Consider the following 19,099-nt stretch of genomic DNA (forward strand, 5'->3'; position numbering starts at 1 on the left):
TTATTTTTTTAAATCTATTTGGACATACCGAGGTGGGGACCAAAACAAAAACAAACCCGGAGCCCAGCACCGCTGGGCTTTCACTCCTCAGCACGGCGGCGTGCTGCTCCCGCCGTCACACGCTGCCAGCCCACGAGCGGGGATGCTGCCGCTCCGCCGCCCCGGCCCCGCCGCCCGCAGAGCCCCTGCCCCTGGCTGCCGGGGGAGCGTCCCGCGACCCGCGGCGGCGCCCGGCCGAGCAGCCCGGGGCAGCGAGCGGCGGGGCCGGGCCGGGCCGGGCCGTGACTCACCCGCCGGGCCAAGCGGGGGAACTCCCGCTGTCGCCGGGCTCCGCCGCCGCTGGCAGAGCGCATGTGCGGGGGCTCCCTGCTCCGCGCTGCTCCTCGCACCCTCCCGCCCTCCCTTCCTTTCCGCCGCCCTCTCTCCCTCTCTCTCTCCCTCTCTCTCTCTCCCCCCCCTCCCTCCCTTCCTCCCTCCCTGCCTGCTGCCTGCCCGCCTGCCCGCCTGCCGCCGCCTCCCTCCCTCTCCCCGCCGGCTGGGTGCTGAAGTTGGGCGGATGGCAGCGAACCAGCTGCGCTAGGGACGAGCCGCACCAACCCTTCCCGGGATCTCTCAGCGCCAACTGCACGCAGCCGGGCGGGGGTGGGTAAGGCGCTCCGCGCTTATTTCAGCCTGAACCGTGGTAAACGGCACCAAAATGTCTGCTTTATAGTGATGCGAAGGGGAGAGGGGGGGGAAACCACACCGACCAAAGGGAGGGAATGGGGGGGAAAGAGGAAGAGGAAGGAGGGAGACGAGAGGATGGATGGATGGATGGATGGATGGATGGATGGATGGATGGATGGATGGATGGATGGATGGATGGATGGATGGATGGATGGATGGATGGATGGCGGTAGAGTGCAACAGAAAATGCATTCACCGGGGGGACAGGCTGTGTGTAAGCGTGCCTGTGTGTGTGTGTGTGTGTGTGTGTGTGTGTAACAACGGGCGGCTTCGGCGCCGAGGCTGCAAGGTGGAGTGTGTGTGTATGTTTGTGTGTGTGTGCGTGTGTCCTGCCCGCGATGCACAAAGGGGTGGGGAGAGGTGCGCCGGGCTCTACCCGCGCCCCCCCCCCCCATCTCCGCCGCCCCCCGGTTTGTGTTGAGGGTGCCGCGGGGCATTCGCCGCGCCGGGCGATGCTTCCCAGCCCGAGCCAGGGGAGGGACTGGGCCGCCCCCGGGGAAGCCGGGGGCACGGGCTAGCGGTGTGACAGCCGCCAGCTCGGAGGAGAGGCAGCGCTCCTCCTGCCTTTTCTCTTGACCTTCCCCTGCCTGTAACGTGGGTCTGCTTCGCGCGAGGAGAGCTGGTGTATTTATTATTATTGTTGTTGTTGTTATTTCAATCCGAGGAGTCGGCGGAAGGTGAGGGTGAACAAGCGAGTTGTTGCTCTAAGATCAGGAGTTGCTTTCCCATCCCTCCCTCCCTCTGCCCCGTTTCTCGGCTGCCCCACCGGGCCGGGCCGGACCGGCGCCGGGGAGCCCCCGCAGGCAGCGGCCGCGGAGCCCCGGGCGGCACCCAGCCTCCCCCGCCCGCCGTACCCTGCGGCACCGCCATCCCTCTGCCCCGGCCTCCTTCCCGCCCCTCCCCTGGAAATGTCGGCGGGAGGCGGGCGGGGGCCGCGGGAGGAGCAGGTGGCCGGGCGCGGTCGGTGGGGCAGGGATGCTCCCGGCGCGCCGTGCCCGGCTCTGGGCAGCGCGGGACAGAGGTGAGGCGGCACGGCCCGGGCGGAGCGGGGCTTCCCCGCGCCGCTGGGGAAACACCCGCTGCCGCGGCGCTCGGTGCGGCGGGGATGCGGTGCCGCTGCCCAGCGCCCGAGACCCGCCGTGTGCTGCTCCTGCGGGCTGCGCCTCTCCTCGGGATGAAACCGCCCGCAATTAAGAATGCCGAGGTTGCCTCTCTTGCTCGGCTGCCAACCTAACATTCATCTCTATCTGTTCTTTTTGATTTAGAAGGAAACCTTACTGGTGCTGTCAGGCTTAGAAACAGCCGGGGTGAAATTTATGGTTTTCGGTATTCGGTTTCATTTCTGTATCTGGATTTTCACCAACGTGTGTCATAGGTTTGCAGCCAGATGCTTTTGCAAAATGGATGGAATCTGAAATACCTTGCTAGGTAAATATAAGTAACTTACATATTGTCTGGCAATACTGTTATGGGTAACAGGTGAAAAATAGCTTCCTACAAATGTAATATTCCTGCATTACAAATGTGGGGAGTTCTATAAAGGAAGTTGATTCTTTTTCACATCAATGGATGTTAGTGTCATCATCCTTACATAAATCATTGGGGAATTTTCCTGTGGCACAAGCCATTTAGGCAAACAAACTATTTAACCTTTAAAGAGAAACAGTGTTGCACACTGTTATCACTCTTATCAAACACATATTTTTATTCTACCTCATACCCAGAAAAGCAAAGTTCTAATAAAAGATACATGAGCCCCACCCCAGTAAGTTTATGGCCTAAGACGCAAATGCTATGATACACACAAGTATTTGCCTCCCTGAAATAACATGAGCATTAAAGCATTTAAATGCCTTTCTCCATCAGGACCTTAGATCCTTTTAAGTAGCCAAAATAAGAACGTAATTTAATTAAAAGAATACGATCAAATAAATTGCTATAGTGAGTTGAACATCTAGTCCAATATCCTGGCTCTGACTACAGTCATTAGCAGATGCTGAAGGGAGAAAAACGTAAGAAACAGGATTGGCACATAGGGATCTTTTCCTGGTATATCCTTTCAAGTTTCAGCAACACGTAGAACATGGATTTCTTAAACTGGAGTTTGCTCCCAGACCATCATGTTTAATAAACTTTGAGTTTCCCTACTCCCTTTTTTACAATCTGTTTATGCTTTGGTCTCAACCCTGTTCTGTGGCAATGAGCACCACAATTTAATTACGATTTGCGTGAAAAAGTACTTCCTTTTGTTTGCTATGAACCTGCTGCCTGATAATTTCAGTCAGTGCTTCTTAGCTTTCACATGTGGCAAGGAGAACATACTGTGTCTCTGTAAGGTGCCAGGAGTGTCCACTCTTACCAGAGCAGGCACAGCACTGGCAGGTCAGGTCCCTTCATTTTACCAATGACCAAGCTGAGAGGCCTGCCTAGGAGTGCAAAGCTGCACTCAGCCCTTGGTCTTTATGTTGAAATCTACAGATAAGAATAGTTATTCTTCTCCTTGTTGTGCAACATGGATACTTATGCACAAAGAATTGCCCTGAACCCATGAACTCATTTCAAGAAGGCTACTGAAAAGCTGTCTGTTGAAAAATACTCCCTGCGCTATTGATTTGAATTGAAATCTGACTGACAGCATGGTGAAAAATTCCCTATCCCAATGTAGTTTTCTACCTACCCTGAAAAGAAGATGAACTATTTTATTCTTAACTGCAATTCTTATTTTTAACCAGTGTATTAAATACAAAATGCAAGCTATATGTCAAGGGACATATATATATGAACTCTGTACATTTGAAGTAGCATCATTTTCTAATTGTTCTGTGTAATGTTCATTATAAGGGTGTGCATATTGAACAACATGCATAATTTCAAAAGTAAAGTTTAAATGTCCCATAAAGTGTAGCTGATTTGTAAGGAGCTATGACACAAGGTCTCCTTCACCAGAGTACTCCTGAGTTCAGTCCTGCTTGAGGGGGTATTGATGAGACCAACATTGCAGAAAACTTCCCTCTCACTGGTAGCCCCACTTTGATTTTGTCATAAGAATAATAAAGGAATAAGAGACCAGTGGACTACAAAAACACAGCCCGGACCCAAAGACCCAGAAGTTCTCACAGTTTGAAATCAGCAGCAGACACAACTTGGAGCACAACACGATCCACAGCAGAATATGATGCAGTAGAGAAGGGTAGAAACCCATGGGTTGTGACGTTCTTCACAAAAAATAAAATGCTAGAAACCTCAGATGCGTTAATCCCCATCTCCCAAAAGACTAAAAGAGGGAGAGGCTGAGTGGTATTGTTATGGGGACAGGATAGGAGGAATGTCAGCCAGTCTCGGACATGATTTTCCACTTGAAAGTGGCATATATGTGTCTGTGTGTGTATATGTGGCAAAACATATAAATATGTGTAGATATATACATTTTATACACATATATAAATATGTGTGGTATATACATTTTTCCTGACGAAAAGTATGTTATCTTAAATAAATTTTACAATCCTAGTACCTTTAAATAGCACTTTCTTACTTGTATGCTTCACATGCATGCCTTTAAGGATGAACATATGGAGATTTTTATGAATATGCCAGAAGTGTACTAAGTGAAACAGTATTAGCTCTTACAGCGATGTTCATTACAGTTCCATTAGCTCCCTCCTGATCATGTTTTCATGATGTCAGGGATTTATTTTGCACTCATACCAAGGTTTCAGCTTTTTTAGTGAAAAATACATCCCCACTATATAGGTAGTGCTTATTCTGTGAATACAGAATGAGTTTTCTAAGAATATAAAATTCATGTGCTAATTGGCTCAAGCTAAAATTAGTAAAAAATTAAATCCTTCACGAAATTTAGCATTTTTGTTGACATACCCTTTGTTCTAAGTAGTTTTTATAATGAAATAAGGCAATCAAAATTTCCATACCATTAATTAATTAAAAGCTTGTGCATAGGGTATAAAAACAAATGAATAGATTAAGTTGTAATTAAGTTTATCTGTTCGTGTTATAGCTAATGGCTATAGCTATACAGGCTGTAAGTAGAGCTGTGTGAATAGCTTGGCTGCAGACTCCTGGGGGTCCACTGAACCCTCCAAAGAAGCCCAGCCCTTCAGCTTGGTGCCTCTGCAGGTCTTGGCTACAGAGGGTCTGAGGCAGGGAGCTGCATGCACATTTCGCTGTGATTCTCTGGAAAGTTAACCATTTCAGAGAGGTCTTTTCTACAGAGATTTTGTGTCTCTACTTGAAGTCGTGTGTTTGCTCTCAAAAGGTTTTCCTTGGCATTGCTGCTGTCTCTAGCGTGCACAGAGGAAGCAGCCAAGCAGTGTGACTGTGGGAGGGACCTTAGGGAATGCTTAAAGCACACAAACAGATTAACTCGGGGTCTGCACTGCTCCTCCTGCCCAGCCACCATGTAGCCTTGTGCCTTGACCAAACCAGCATAAGGGCTTGATTCTCTAGTGTGTCTTATCTGATTTGCACTGCTCCAGTGATGCAAAATAGATGTAAATGCAATTTAAATTACTTCTGTGCTTTGAAAAATTAGTGTTGTTCTGGTATATTAATGAATCTGGACTTAAATGAAAGTAGTTTAATCAATTTAAGGTTGATTCTATCATATCATCATAAAAATTTTGAATCATAGCTTCGTCTTTAAGTTCTTTGTTTATGAAATATAAATGAAATGCGTCTTACCTTTCATACAATAGAAATTTTCATACATTATTTACTTTGTAAGCAAATGGCAGTAAGTTCTTAGAAATCAGTAAATGTCTAGATAGAATGTATGTGGAAAATTACAGATAGGGAGATAGAACAGAAAGAAAATTTAACAAAATCTTAAATCTGGCAGCCAAGCATTAAAAACATGCACACATTATAAACATTACATCTGTGCTGCATAATCTTTCTCCATACAAAACCAGTATATAGCTAGCCTAGGTTCTTCTATCTAGTGAGAAAGGAGTAATTAGACAGTGATGCATTAACACAGCTACGTTGCTTCTGCTACCAAAGCAGCTTCATTTAAAGCAGTTTGGCTGCTCTCTCCAGTGATGCCAGCTCCGTGCTTGCTGAAATACAGGAGATCACAAGCTGAACCGCTGTCTATAGCCCATCTCTGTACATACAGACGAGCAGAGCGAATGTCACAGTAACGCTGCCTTTAAAGGACACGGCCACTCTGACTCAGGTCCCTGATTAATTGATTATGTCACTTTGCTAAGTTCAAGTCCAAGCAAGACTTGGTCTTATTTTTGTTTTAGGAAGGCTGAATATGGTTTGGGCAGTTTTGCTGTATTATGTTTTGCTGTACTGTGGTATACTGTAACAATGTCTTCCTTTATCAGCAACTCATGTCAGTTAAAGTAAAATAATCCTATGAGAGAAAGCAATTAAAGTCCAGGAAGCATGGATGAAGGCTGTCATAGATTCCTTAGCACAGCACTTTTATACCTGCTTCCAAGACCAGGTTGGATGTGGCTTTGAGCAGCCTGGCAGGGGGGTTGGAATTAGATGATATTTAAGATCTGTTCCAACCCAAACCACTCTGTGATCCTGTGATTCTCTGATACTGTAGTTCAGGCTGCTTTCAAGAGGGAGATCTCAGAACACTGAGCACCCTTAGAGGCAGTGTGTCCTAGGCACGTCACAGCTGTGGCAAGGAGCTGCAGGAAGTCCTGACATTTCTCACAGTACCACTGGCTGACTAGTATCTCCATATATATGCTGGTGTCATAGAAGCTTAAATTAGAGGGAACCCATAGAATGTCTGGCCTGGAAGGGGCCCTACATATATTTTAGTTGCAATTCCCCTTGCCATGGACCAGGACACCTTCCACTAGACCAAGTTGCTCAAAGGCCAGCCTGACCTTGAACAGTTCCAAGGATGGGGCATCCCCAGCTTCTCTGGGCAACCAGTTCCAGTGCCTCACTAGCCACACAGTGAAGAAATGTAAAGTAAATTTTTAATGCTATTGTTACTGTTTATGTTTTGCTTAATGGGAACAACCTACTGAAGTAAGGAATTTCTTATCCAACCCACCTTATTCTGACAGTACTGCAGACACCACATGCTCTCTGATATTGACATTGCACCAGACCTTTGGGTAGTGTAAATGCTGTTCTCTCAATGATTTGCATTATATGAAAATTGAGAACAGTGAATAATAATTTCCTGTACAAGAGCTTCACAAGTAGCCTTGATTTAATGAATGTAGGTGGGAAGTGTCATCCTTATTACTCAGTGTCCAAAAGGTACTTTTATTTCCAAGTCTTATTATCTTCAGAAATTACAAAGTCCTAAAATATTAATCAGATACTTCATAGCTTTCAAGATGGGTTTGGGAAGAGAAGAGTGAGATGTAAAAGTTTTTTTTTTATCATTCGGTTTAAAAATATATCTAGTTTGTTTTAATGCTGTTGTCTTATAATGGTCTGATAATCTAACTGATACAGTTTGATGTATCTGATAACCTGGTAACTGGAATGCAGTGTGTAGAATTTTTTCACTATTATATGTATTACATTTGTCTAGATAGTTTTATAAACACTTACTGACCCTCACAAAGTAAAAACCCCAGATGATGTTAATAAACAGAATCTCAGCTGTATGGTAAACATTGTGCTGACCAGAATAGATAAGGATGTTTTCAAATTCTTTGATTATTTGATATGTAAAATTAAGTCACAGAGCCACAAAAAAGATAAGTACTCCTGTGGTGAGAATCTTGAAAGGATAGAGGGAATACCCATACCCAGTTGTTGAGATCTGGTTTAAACCCAGAAGAGCAAGGAAAATTAAGTCTCTGAGTATAAACCGGAAAGAACTTAGGAGTTTCAAAATATACCCAAAAATGAGATTAAAACCAAATGAGGTTAGATGTTGGTGCCAAATAACTGGTTTATTTTATTTAATAGTAAAAGAGGCGAAAAGAAAGAAAGAGAAAAGACAGAAATAGAGAAAGAAGTTTGCGTGGGGAGGGTGGGGGGCCAGGGAAAGAGTGACAGGGGTTAGGTGGAAGCAAATCACCCATGTGAGGATCCCAATCGTTGCTCCCCTCCATCTGGTCTGCCGGTGGTGAGGGTCCCCCGTCGCCGCCGTGGCCACGCCGCCACACGGCACCACACCACAAACCAAAGAGTACGGAATCCCATGGATTAATATACACTGTGGGCCAGGTGGGAACACCCACGTGTCTCCTCTTGCAGGGGCCAGCTTGGCACTGTCCCTTGCAACACTGAGGGTCTGTTGCATCATCTCTGGGGCTCTGGTGCAGGGTCTGGGCACCCCTTTGGGGAGGGGGGGGGCCTTTGATGGGCCATGTCACCCCCTCTGTCCTTCATGTGGATGCAGCTTCTCCCCGGTGAGGACCCCTCAGCTGGGCTACTCTGCACAGTGGAGGATGGGCAGTCACTGCACCTCTGACCAGAGGCCTTTCCAACACACACCCAAAGCCTTTCTCCCCCTACCCCTTGGTTCGAGGCAGCTGATAGCCCTGGGGCCGTGATCTCCATTTCTGAGGTGTTAAGCTTGTACTTTGTGAATGTCCCCAGCCCTGAGTTGTTACTTTATCTCATCTTCATCATTGAGCGGTGTAAGACCTCAGTCAGGGCCCCATCCAGGGTGCAGTAGTCTTCTTTGCAGTTTTTGTAATACAGTTTTAAAAGTCCTTCATGAAAATGTTTAAGTCATAGACTATAATATTTCAGTCTCTGACACCAGTGAATGCAGCTACTTCATAAACTATGACGTTACGGAGGCAGCAACTTTGAGCAGATAGCTCATGTAGGACTGGGCATTGGTCAGTGATTCACAATACAGAAATCTGACTGTTTATTGGATTTGTCCTCAGCTCTCTTTGCAGAAGGACCATCCCATATCCAGTATCTGTTTCAAAGCCTATGCCTGCACTGCTAATTGCAGTCTAGGATAGAGATAGCTGACAAAGGTCGGACACTAGAAAAATCTAGGTAAAGCAACAAGACTAGCAAGAAAGTTACCTTATTTTACCTCTACTGTCTATGTTACCTTGCATCCTTCAGTATAGACTACTCAGAAACTGAGAAATACACTCCTGAAATTTTTCTATTTTTAACCTAAATGGCTCCTGAGGACATTTGGCATCAAATATATCCCATATTCCTTCAACCATTGTCTTAGCTCCTCTTAACCTGCTTCAACTGATCAGTAACCATCTTCATCTAAGGATATCACAACTGTTGTTTCAATAGCAGTCAGTGCTAAAATACAGAAGTGCTAAAGTACAGAAGTAACATGGCTTTCATGTGGCTAAGGTTTCGGCTTTATGTAGCCAAGGTTGTAGCCACAACTCCTGTGGGTGCAGGATTGCACTGAGCACTTCTTTTAGTTGTCATGACTCTCAGTTTTTGTTAACAGTCCCAGGTTTTTTCTCTGCAAGCTAGCAGAAGCCTGACCTTTTGCACCAGAACTTGATTGTCTATGTACTGAGTTGTTAGAATGGTCCCGGACCTGACTGGAAAGTTACCACATTCCAGGGATCATTCCCAATAAAATGCTAATATGAGACTGTCTTGTTATGCAGAGCAGGTCACTCTAATTGTATGAATGAAACTAAATTGGGCATTTAGCCCCAGAGCCAGAGAACAAGCCCTGGAACTGTTTAGCTTTCCCATACAGGCACATCACATCTCTTCAGGAAGGCCTCTGCCTTTGGCCTGCATTCTTTCTTTTCAGGCATATGATATTAACCAAAGGAAACCATGTTTGCTGAGATTTATTTAATGATGGATCCAGATCATCTCAAGTCAGTGACTTGTCTTTGTTAGCTTATGTTGTTCCCTTGATATTTGCTTACCACAAACAAGAGCACTGCAGAGTTATAATGGTTCCTTCTATTTTGTTCACAACAGAGGGATAGCTTGTCAAGTTGTATAAATGAACATATTCCTGAAGGATCCAGTTAGTAACACATCTGCTTAATAGTTATTCCCCATGTTTAATTTCAGACCGAGATTTATCAGCTTTTAATGCATTTAATGTTTATAATGTTGACTTTTATCATGTTTATTCTAGAATCACAATGTTGTGTTCACTAACTGAAGTCAACGTATATATCACCATACCATCAATTTGGCAATCCTATATAAAATATTAATATAACTATCTCATAGCCATCTGAAATATATATGGTTTTAAAAATTGCATTTAACATAACTCATTGAATGGCTTTGACTATACTGAGTTCCTTGACTATACTCAGGTCCTTCATGTGTTTATTACTATTAATATTCTATCAAACCCGTGGGACAAGGTCGTTATGATTTATGTTCAATATTAATTTTTTTTGATACATAACAGGAGAGAGAATTGTTTGAATATATTGTTAAAGAAAGTGTAAAGTTTAGGAAAGGTGTGTGGCTCCTATCTGTATGTGCATGAGGTAATAGGAAAATTATGTATCTTATTATGTATCCTTACTTCTGCTGAGCACTTTTCTTGGTCAGGCGTATAACGCTGTGGCAAGTACAGTGTCCTGGTTTCATACAGGTAACATTTCAGGAACTTAAGAAAATAGAGAATCCAGAAAGTTAAAAATAGTAAAAGAGGAGGGGACTACTCATCATCATATTATTATCCTGAGAGTCTAGCAATTTAGTGAGCACTGAGAATAAATAAAGAATACATTATGAAAAGGTCGTTGCTGTCCTTCCAGATTTTTGGGATTTAGACTTAGCAAGTGCTTTGAGATAATCATTCCATCGTGCTGTCTTTTCTACAAGCTCACTTTTTAAACAACCACTGAATTACCTTTGCATGCTGAGACAACAGCACTGCTATTTCACAGAACAGAAATGCAGATATATATCAATGAAGCAATTAGAGGATCGCACAGTAAAATAGTGGCAGATGCAGAAATTAAATATACAGGGCAAAATTCTTGTTGATTTCAAGGGTTAAAATTTAGCATTAAAAATCTTGTCTCCTGCTCCAGCTTCCCTGTTACCAAAGTAATACTGATAAACATCAGAGGGAGCTTAAGATCCAGAAAATCTCCAGATCCAGATAATTTCCAGGACAAAATAAACAGAAGTTAGTCTTTCTGCTCAAATATTCTTACTCATTTGAAGATGATCAGGTAAAACCTCTCCAATATAGTTACACTGCTCCTTTGAATATGTAATCTGAATATCAATATGAAAAATATTAATTAGGGCCATGTTAGAAAAAAATTGCTCTGTAGGCAAAACGCTGCAAAAACATGAAGACTTTGGATGATTGAGCAATGTAGACCTGCATTTAAAAAATGAAAAGGAGAGAATGGAAGCATATGGCAAGTAGCATTTTACCTTCTGCATATATGTATCCTATGACTTTCAGCTCATCAGTTCTTTAAAAAGATATGGGATTTTGGGGGTTCGTTAAACCACTACCTGTAGATCTGTCATCCTCATAAAACTCCAGTATAGTGAGCTCAGTCCTGTTCATGACAGAATAACACCTGTCCAAGGTTTACCAAATTATGTGTTAAAAAAAAAATCTATGCATATTTATTTTAGCTTGGTTGTTTGTTTTTATGACGAGTTCCTGTAATATCACAGTTATACTACAGTAAAATATTTTTACATGTAAAAAAAGGGAGTGGACTAACTAGTCAATGCATACCTAGTTCTAATAATGAAGGCAGCATACCTTTTCTAAACCCAAATTACTCTGAATTTTAACAACACTTCATTCTTGGACATTCTTGGATCAGAACTACGGGAGATGTTTTAACTAGTCCATATCAGCATATGCTTTATACGTGCTTATATATATTTCTTTGTAATTTAGTCTCAGATACTTTGAATTAATTGCCTTCTGGTTATCACAGTGAGAGAACACACCCATGGGCTGTGGGGTGTAAGTTACCACCAATCAGCTCCTCCAGTAAATTTCCCATGAAGTATGGTGATAGACCAAGTAAATGTAATTTAGTTTATTTTGTAATGAAAAGAAGTAAGCTATTGTATGTCCCTTGAAAGATGGGGGAAAGATCTTGAATTCAAGAAAATATGGTCTAAAAGAGCTTTAATGTAAGAAGACTAAATTTATCTGAAAGCATAATTTATTGCAGATCCAGCTACAGATGGGAGACAATTCATAGGGGTTTTAAGACTCCAAATAATTGAATTGCTGTTAATGTTCAAGACACTTTTCCATTAAATTGAATGGAATGCTATGGCAGAAACTATTCTTACATGCAATCCTAGTCACCATTCGCATTTCAAACATATGACTGTAAGGCTCTTTTAGGCTCCGTTAAGTAGAAATTGTTCTGATGGACAGTGAGATCAGACAAAACAAGGGGACTGAATGCCAGAGACACCTTGATTTTGACTGCTTAATATTTAGGTGAGACAGTTTTAAATTGTGCTACAGTCCTGTCCTCTAAGGTGGAGAGTGTATCCAGCAGAGTGCCAAGGAAATCAGCTGCTATTGGGCCAGGTGGGCAGTGTGTGCTCAGCAGTGCTCTGGGTTAGGCTGCTATTCAGTTGTATGGCTGTTTGCAGCAGGTGCCACAGCAGCAGCTTTAGGAACACTGGAAAATAGGACTGTATGCTGAGGGAAAAACCCGGACTAGTTGATTCCCAAACTCTGTCTGTTTCCATCAACCAAGGAAGGTTGTTACCTTTTTTTCCTTCTCTTGAGCAAGCTGATATTAAAAGCAGGAAGCCTATTTTGAGGTTTTTGTTGTTGTTGGTTTGGGTTTGGGTTTTTTTTTTTGGGGGGGGGTGGTGAGAAGGAGGTTGTTTGGGGCTTTTTATTTGGTTTGGTTTTTTGGAGTTTTTTGGGTTTTTTGTTTCTTTTTACATCTGTTCTTACCCAGAGGCTGTTCCAAACCTCCTGTTGAAAACCTTTTTCTCATTTCTAGCCACATTCACTCAAAGACTGCTATTCTCCATTTGCTCTTGTGCAATCATCCATATTAAATTGCTCTTCCTCCCTTCCATTTATTCACCTGACATATTCATATCCCTCCCCTTTAAACATTTGTCCCAGAAATGCTCTTTGGTTCAAATGGACATGAAAAAATGAAGAGAACACTCAGGATGAAAAATATGTATCTTGTGAAACAAGAGGGCTGAAATGTCATGACAACAGCTCTCCTCCAAATCACAAAATCCCTCCTCCAGCCTTTTTCCTTCATAACTCATCTGTGGAGCTCCCTGGAGTAGGAATGCAGTAAAGTCTGTGTAGCTGCTCCATGAGCATTCTCTCACTCTTATTTACATAAAGGGGATCCCTTGATAAGGAGTATTCAAGGTGCAGCTAACACCTGAAGGCATCTTAGAAGTGTGCTGCTTGAATTTCAGTGCTGTGTGATCCTTGCTGTGAATAGTGGCAGCAAAACATATGTGTGTAAGAAAAGATTCACCTACATAAACTTTGGGGCAGCTTAAAGGGTCTTTTTTTTTTTTTTTGTCCATCATCAAAATACATTTCCATGTTGATTTGGATACAAAAAAGCTTCAGTATTAGTATAATTTATCTTCTCAGACAAAATGGTTCTTTCAGGAAACTCTTCTGTACATTACTTAAAAGTGCTTCTTAATCTTGGTATCCTGTGGGACTAGATAAAGGTGTAAAATATCAGTATAGACATGTACTAGTCTAGAAGAGAAGGGTTCCAGCAATAGCAACTGTGTTGCAAATGCATTGGTTCACCTACATGAGATTGCACGGGACAAACAAAAACGTCATCATTTTGATTTGTTGTTGAATGACTCACCTTCTAAAGAAAAGTCAGATCACAAGAGAAAATTAAACATTTGTCAAGGAAATGAGGAATCCGGGCCACTAAGATGAATTAGTGATTGTTGATGATTGTTCTCAGACTTCAATTCTGTTATGTTGACCCACTTGCAGGCTTGAATGGAAACTGATCATTCTTTATGAGGGTTTCAGAGTCCCATCTAAAAAGTTGTTTTTAGAGCCAAGAAGAGGTTTGAACTGACAATAACCATGCCATATCCTTTATTTCACCTGTTATCATCCTACCTGTTACTATGCACTGTGAAAAATAGCACTATCTCAGGACAGGCACTTCACTAGCAAAAAAATTTGGCTGCACCCAAGCCTTTGGTGGCTGAATAAGGATTAAACATTTAATGTGATCAACAGGCAGCTCTGCCTCCCACGCTCTCCCACAATTAAAACCTTTACTTTTTCTATTTGAAAATAATTGTATTGTTCAAACAAAAGTAAATCAATTCAGAAAATGTCTACATTTGGCTTTCAGACTCAGATTTTGAATGCATGGTCACTGCTTCTGAGTGATGTATAATAGAAATAGAAAGGTCAGTGCTATTAGCACATTGAAAACATTTCCATCCACATCTCCTTCCTAAGATGTTGCATGGATGAAATACCAGCAGGCAAAGTGTGTCACGTGTATTATCTATGTGTGTCAGAAAGCTGTCCCGTGATCAGAAGGAGCAGCCACTTCGAGGTTGTAGGTGTGCACACACCATTTATTAAAGGCCAGTGTGGAGCTCAGAGACTCCCAACAAGCATGTGGGGACAACACTGAGGTGGCCTGGCTGCCCAAGATGAACACTTATCTTTTGAGTGTCCAGTGGATGGTCCTCCATCAGGCACTGCACATCCCACCTGAGTGCCTGAGCCTCCCTGGCCCTGCTGCTGTTGTGATGCCACAAAGGCACAACTAATCTTGTCATTTTGTTCCCAAGAGAGCCATGGGGATGGACCGTGGGAACTTGCCATGCTTAGACATGGCAGGGAATTCTGGATTTTGTTCACTTTTAAGCAAAGTTTCTCAAAGGCAAACAGAAGGGTTCCTCAGCACATGCTTGCTCTTGCTAGGACTCTAATCTGCAACTCCCCAAAAAGAAAATTTCAGGTGTGGATTTAGACAGAACACTGTTGGCAGCAATAAAGAGTATCTAACCTTTATCAGTCTTTCTCCAGAAGCCACGGGTCATAGCACAATTATAGCAATAAGGCTGTAATTTAAAGGGAAGCCAGAGAAAGAAAATTCCAGGAGTTTTGAGACATTCATGTTGTCTTTGAGAAGTATTCAAAAATATCCTCCATCAGTATCACAATACTTGCCTACAGGTCTGCCCCAGACAGGAAACATGTTAGTCCAAATCTGTAATTGCAAGGCAAAACTCCTTCCTACATTTCCCCCCAATGAAACTATAAACATGAACACAGGCTTTCACCCTAGCAGAAAAATCTGCAAAATCTTACTTTGTGACCAGACATGCAGGTGGTTCAATTTAATTCTCACTAGTTCTTTCCACAAAGCTAAAAAAATTCCCTGAAGGAAGTGCTTGAGTCAGCTCCACAGAGAACAGAAGTTTATCCTATTCACTAAGTGGGATGAATCTTCTATTGAGATGCTAAGTGTTGTTTCATTGCCTTCCATACAGCCTTTCCATAAGATCTAAAGAACTTTTTATGCCACATTTATATTCATTGTGAGATTTTTGCCCCTGGCTCTCCAGCTGTTTCCTTGCTTACATCCTGAGGCAAGAACTGCTGAACTTGGGGAGCAGGAAGACTGAATTATTGACAGGGACAGAAGATTTTAGAGTGTGTACACCTCAGAATTGACTATCCAGATGTTCCAGGTGAAAGGACAAATCTCAAGAGCAGAAGCAATGACCAGCACAGACTGAGAGAACACAGAAAATTTGAAAAGGACCTTTAAAGTCTGAAAGGGCAAGAAACAGGCATAATAGTGAGACTGAAATCTCAGCAGATAGCAGTGAAGTGTAACATGAATCTGGATGTTAGTTAGTGAAGAAAGAAGGAAAATAGTAAAGAACAGGTGAATTAAAAGGCTATGGTGATCAAGTCTTTAACGTATGGAATAGCAGAGAAGGACAGTGAAAAAGTAAATGTATTAGAGTCACTTTTTAAAATAGAAGCTGATTTCTAATAGCTTTTGATTGTTAGATGTTTGTAGCATTTGAGGAATTTAGTCTTATGAGAAGTTTGTTCAGCCTGATTATTAAGAAAGATATTAAAGAAGTCCTGCTTTTAAAAAAGTGTTAAAAATTAGAATAATTCCTTTATGTGCAATAAATAATGGCATATGGACAACAACAACAACAGCAACAAAAAACCCACACTAAACCAAGGTTGCTTTCCTTTCCTATCTGCACTAGAATTTCCTCCGGAAACACTCGAAACTATGTGCCACTTAACTAAATTTCCTTGATCTGGAGATAACAGGAGATAAGAGCCAACAATTAGATGATGCTTCTATTCCTGCTCCTCCTTTCTTTAAGACCTTTCTTATCTGCAGCATGCTTTCTAATACAAGACTATGATCCTAATGAGGAAGGTACTGTTGAGTCAACTGCAAGTCTCCAAAACATTTTATTGCTGTTTGAGATAATTTGAAATTTCATTGTACCCTGATCAGTACCCTTAGCATTTAAAAACTAATTTTGTTTCATTGTTTTTGTCTTTTGTTAAAAAAAAGTAGTTTTCTACTATCCAAAATTTCCCTAAAATTATTTTCAGCAATTCTGATTATGGAAGATGCATAAATATTATAGTAACATACTTATTGGCACCACTGGTATCCTGAATACCAACCCTCTGGTAAACAGAAAGTGGCCATTTCAGTAACGCCATAAATATGCATTCAGGGATCAAATCTAAGAGCTCCATAATTCAGGGGATAGAGGCATTTCTAGTAGTCATCTTCTTGAGGAAAGCACTGGGATTAGATGAGAATTAAAAAATGCAATTAAAATATTTCTCTTAATTTAAACATTTTCTGTAGCTCCCTCCTCAATGCAGCCTTCCAGGGTGAGGTATCTGTGCATTGGTGGAGCTGGCCTAGCATAGAGATGGACAAGTAGGGATTTATCTTCTTTACTCTAGCTGGGATGGCAGTAGCTGCTGTATGCACCTTGACCCCAAACTGCTACAGATATTAGGCATCCAAACTAGGACTTAGTTGGCTTTCAGTCCTCTAAGAGGACTTTGAGTATCTAAGAACACACAGGATCCCTTTCCCCTCTCACCCTCAGGTACCCGAATTTCCCCAGTCAAGTGCACTTAGTGCCTATTACTCATGCTTGAAACTTCTTCCTGCTAACTAGGTCACAACCAGCTCTCAGCAGGATGTGTTGTCTGCCAGAGATCTCAGAGGACCTTGGTCCAGAAGACACACTGAGAGTGTGCTTCTCGTTTTCTAAAAGTAGCTGAACTCATCACAAAACACTAGACACAAATGAACAGTCATTCCAAAAAACAGCCAGGGAAGGAGGCTGCTCAGACGTAAGGTTTGTGGTTATTTCATCCCTCCTGCCCTCACCAAAACTCTTGCCATTTTCTCAATTTTTTCTTTCATAAAATAAAGCAGGAGGGTTACCTTCAGCCAGGATGCTGGGTTCATGCAATGTGAAGCTGAGGGAATTCAGCCCTTCCCCTCCCCATCACAAAAAGTCTGCCCTAATCACCAGTTTTGAAGATATTCAAAGGCAGGAACAGTCTCCACCGTTACCACTGACACTATGCTGTTTTGCAAAAACTTACCCAAAATCCCATTAAACAATTAAAGAAAAATTAGCCAGGGACACAGCAAAGCACCCACTATTACAGTGTTCACTGTGGAGTATGAGCACCTTGATTTCTGCCTTGTTCTAAGCGCTAAAGAGTGTTTAGATTGTGGGAGCCACAATCTTTTAATTAATTTAATCTTTGCAATATTGAATTAAAGCAAGAAAGCACATCCACCGTCTCATTTTACAAAGCATATTCTAGTCCATAATGTGTTTTTTTAAGGAATGACTCAGGCTCCTAAATCTAGGTGAGGGCTATGGCTGCAAATCTCAGTCATTCTGCAGTCCAGTCTAGGTTTCTCAATCCTGGGAAGGGACAAGGGCAAAGCACTCTCTTGGTCACCCATCCTTCACTCCTAGTTGTGCAGCCTTTTATGCCAGTCTAAGCCAGAACTGCTGCCCCTCTCTCCCTCCCACATATAAGTGACTGCAGTGAATCAATTCGGAGACTTAATCCACCTGACAGCTAATCATTTGCTTCTAGAGTTAGTTTTCTGCCACAAAATTTACTGGTGTTACTACATGGTAGAAACACATCAACCAGAAAGCAGGAGTCAAAGGACTGATGGCTTGAACTTAATTTGACCAAAGTTGCCAAGGAGCCTCATGCTTGGGATGCTGCTTTTGGGAATTCATTCTGAGGTGTCTCGTGTTGTCACAGTATTGCAGATGCCCAGGTACATTACACCAGGCTGTTGTCTTCTATGAGAGGGAAAAAAAATACAAATCCAACAAAAACTCTACAGAAATACGCACATACTCCCAAACCCCACAGGAACCACTCAGAAGCAAACGGCTCATAGCTTCTCTGCGCCCAGAGCTGTCTGGTCTGAGTGGGAACAGCTTTGGGGAACCCAGCACGCCACACAGTGCACACTAGAAGCACAAGGAGCATCACACTGGCTTTCTTATTTCCTCGTTTTGGTAAAAGTGCACATGTAAACTGTGATTTCATTTTTTTTCTTCTGGTGTTCTATTTATTTGGCTCCAGTTTTAACTTTCAATCAAAAGCTTAAAAAAGTGGTCAATTTACCAAATTTTGTTCAAATAAATAGAAAAATGTGATTAGCGCACACATCAAAACCAGCACAGTCTAGGTGCCTACATGGGACAAAGGCTAAACCTACACTAAATGTTGCTTAGAACAGACAACATGCCAAGTACTCTTCAAAGAACTGGACGTACTAAAAGCTGTTTATCCTTGCATAGAAATTTGGCAGCTTTGTGGTTATCCTAAACCTGTTATCCCATAGCTTCTTTCTCTTTTCTGTTCCCTAGTTATTCTATAATCAAGTCTCCTTAAACTTCACCGGGTGAAGATACTCACCAAATCTGGATGCTGGGTGCACTGAAGGCAGAACTTTTCTAAACATTTCATCTAACCCAGCTTTTGGTCAGGGCAAAGATGAGCTCTTCTGGGAGTTGTGTCAGACAATTTTGAATTGTTGCTTTCTGTAAAAAAAAAAAAACCAACACCTTTTTTTTTAATCTTTCAAGTGCCATGAGAACATCAAACAAAACTAAGGAAATCACTTCCTGAGGTCAGGACCCATGCTGATGGAAGCAAAATGTGGATGGATTTAGGAAACTCCACTTAACATTTCTGAATAATCTGTCAGTCCCTGGTTTCAGAAACCCATGGAAGAGAAAAGAGAATGTTCCCCTAGTCCATGAAATTATCAGTATGACAGGAGTCATATGTGGGAAATGAAAGCTGTTGTTTAAAAGTGATTGTAGGACTGAAACAAATAATGTACATCAGTTTTGGTAATTCCAGACAGAGCTTCCTTAATGCAGA

At 42.4% G+C, this 19,099-nt stretch overlaps 1 protein-coding gene across 2 annotated transcripts in view; it reads left to right on the forward strand.

The window, feature by feature from the left end:
• Positions 1-560: 560 nt before the first annotated feature.
• RGS17 (regulator of G protein signaling 17) overlaps positions 561-19,099 on the forward strand; it is a 68,908-nt gene continuing 50,369 nt past the window's right edge. For both annotated transcript variants that reach the window (XM_069008550.1, XM_069008549.1), the window contains exon 1: positions 561-642. The gene's annotated coding sequence lies outside the window, so the exon portion shown is untranslated. The remainder of the gene's footprint in view (positions 643-19,099) is intronic.

The sequence above is a fragment of the Aphelocoma coerulescens genome, chromosome 3 (genome assembly GCF_041296385.1).
Source record: "Aphelocoma coerulescens isolate FSJ_1873_10779 chromosome 3, UR_Acoe_1.0, whole genome shotgun sequence".
Lineage (NCBI taxonomy): Eukaryota > Metazoa > Chordata > Aves > Passeriformes > Corvidae > Aphelocoma > Aphelocoma coerulescens.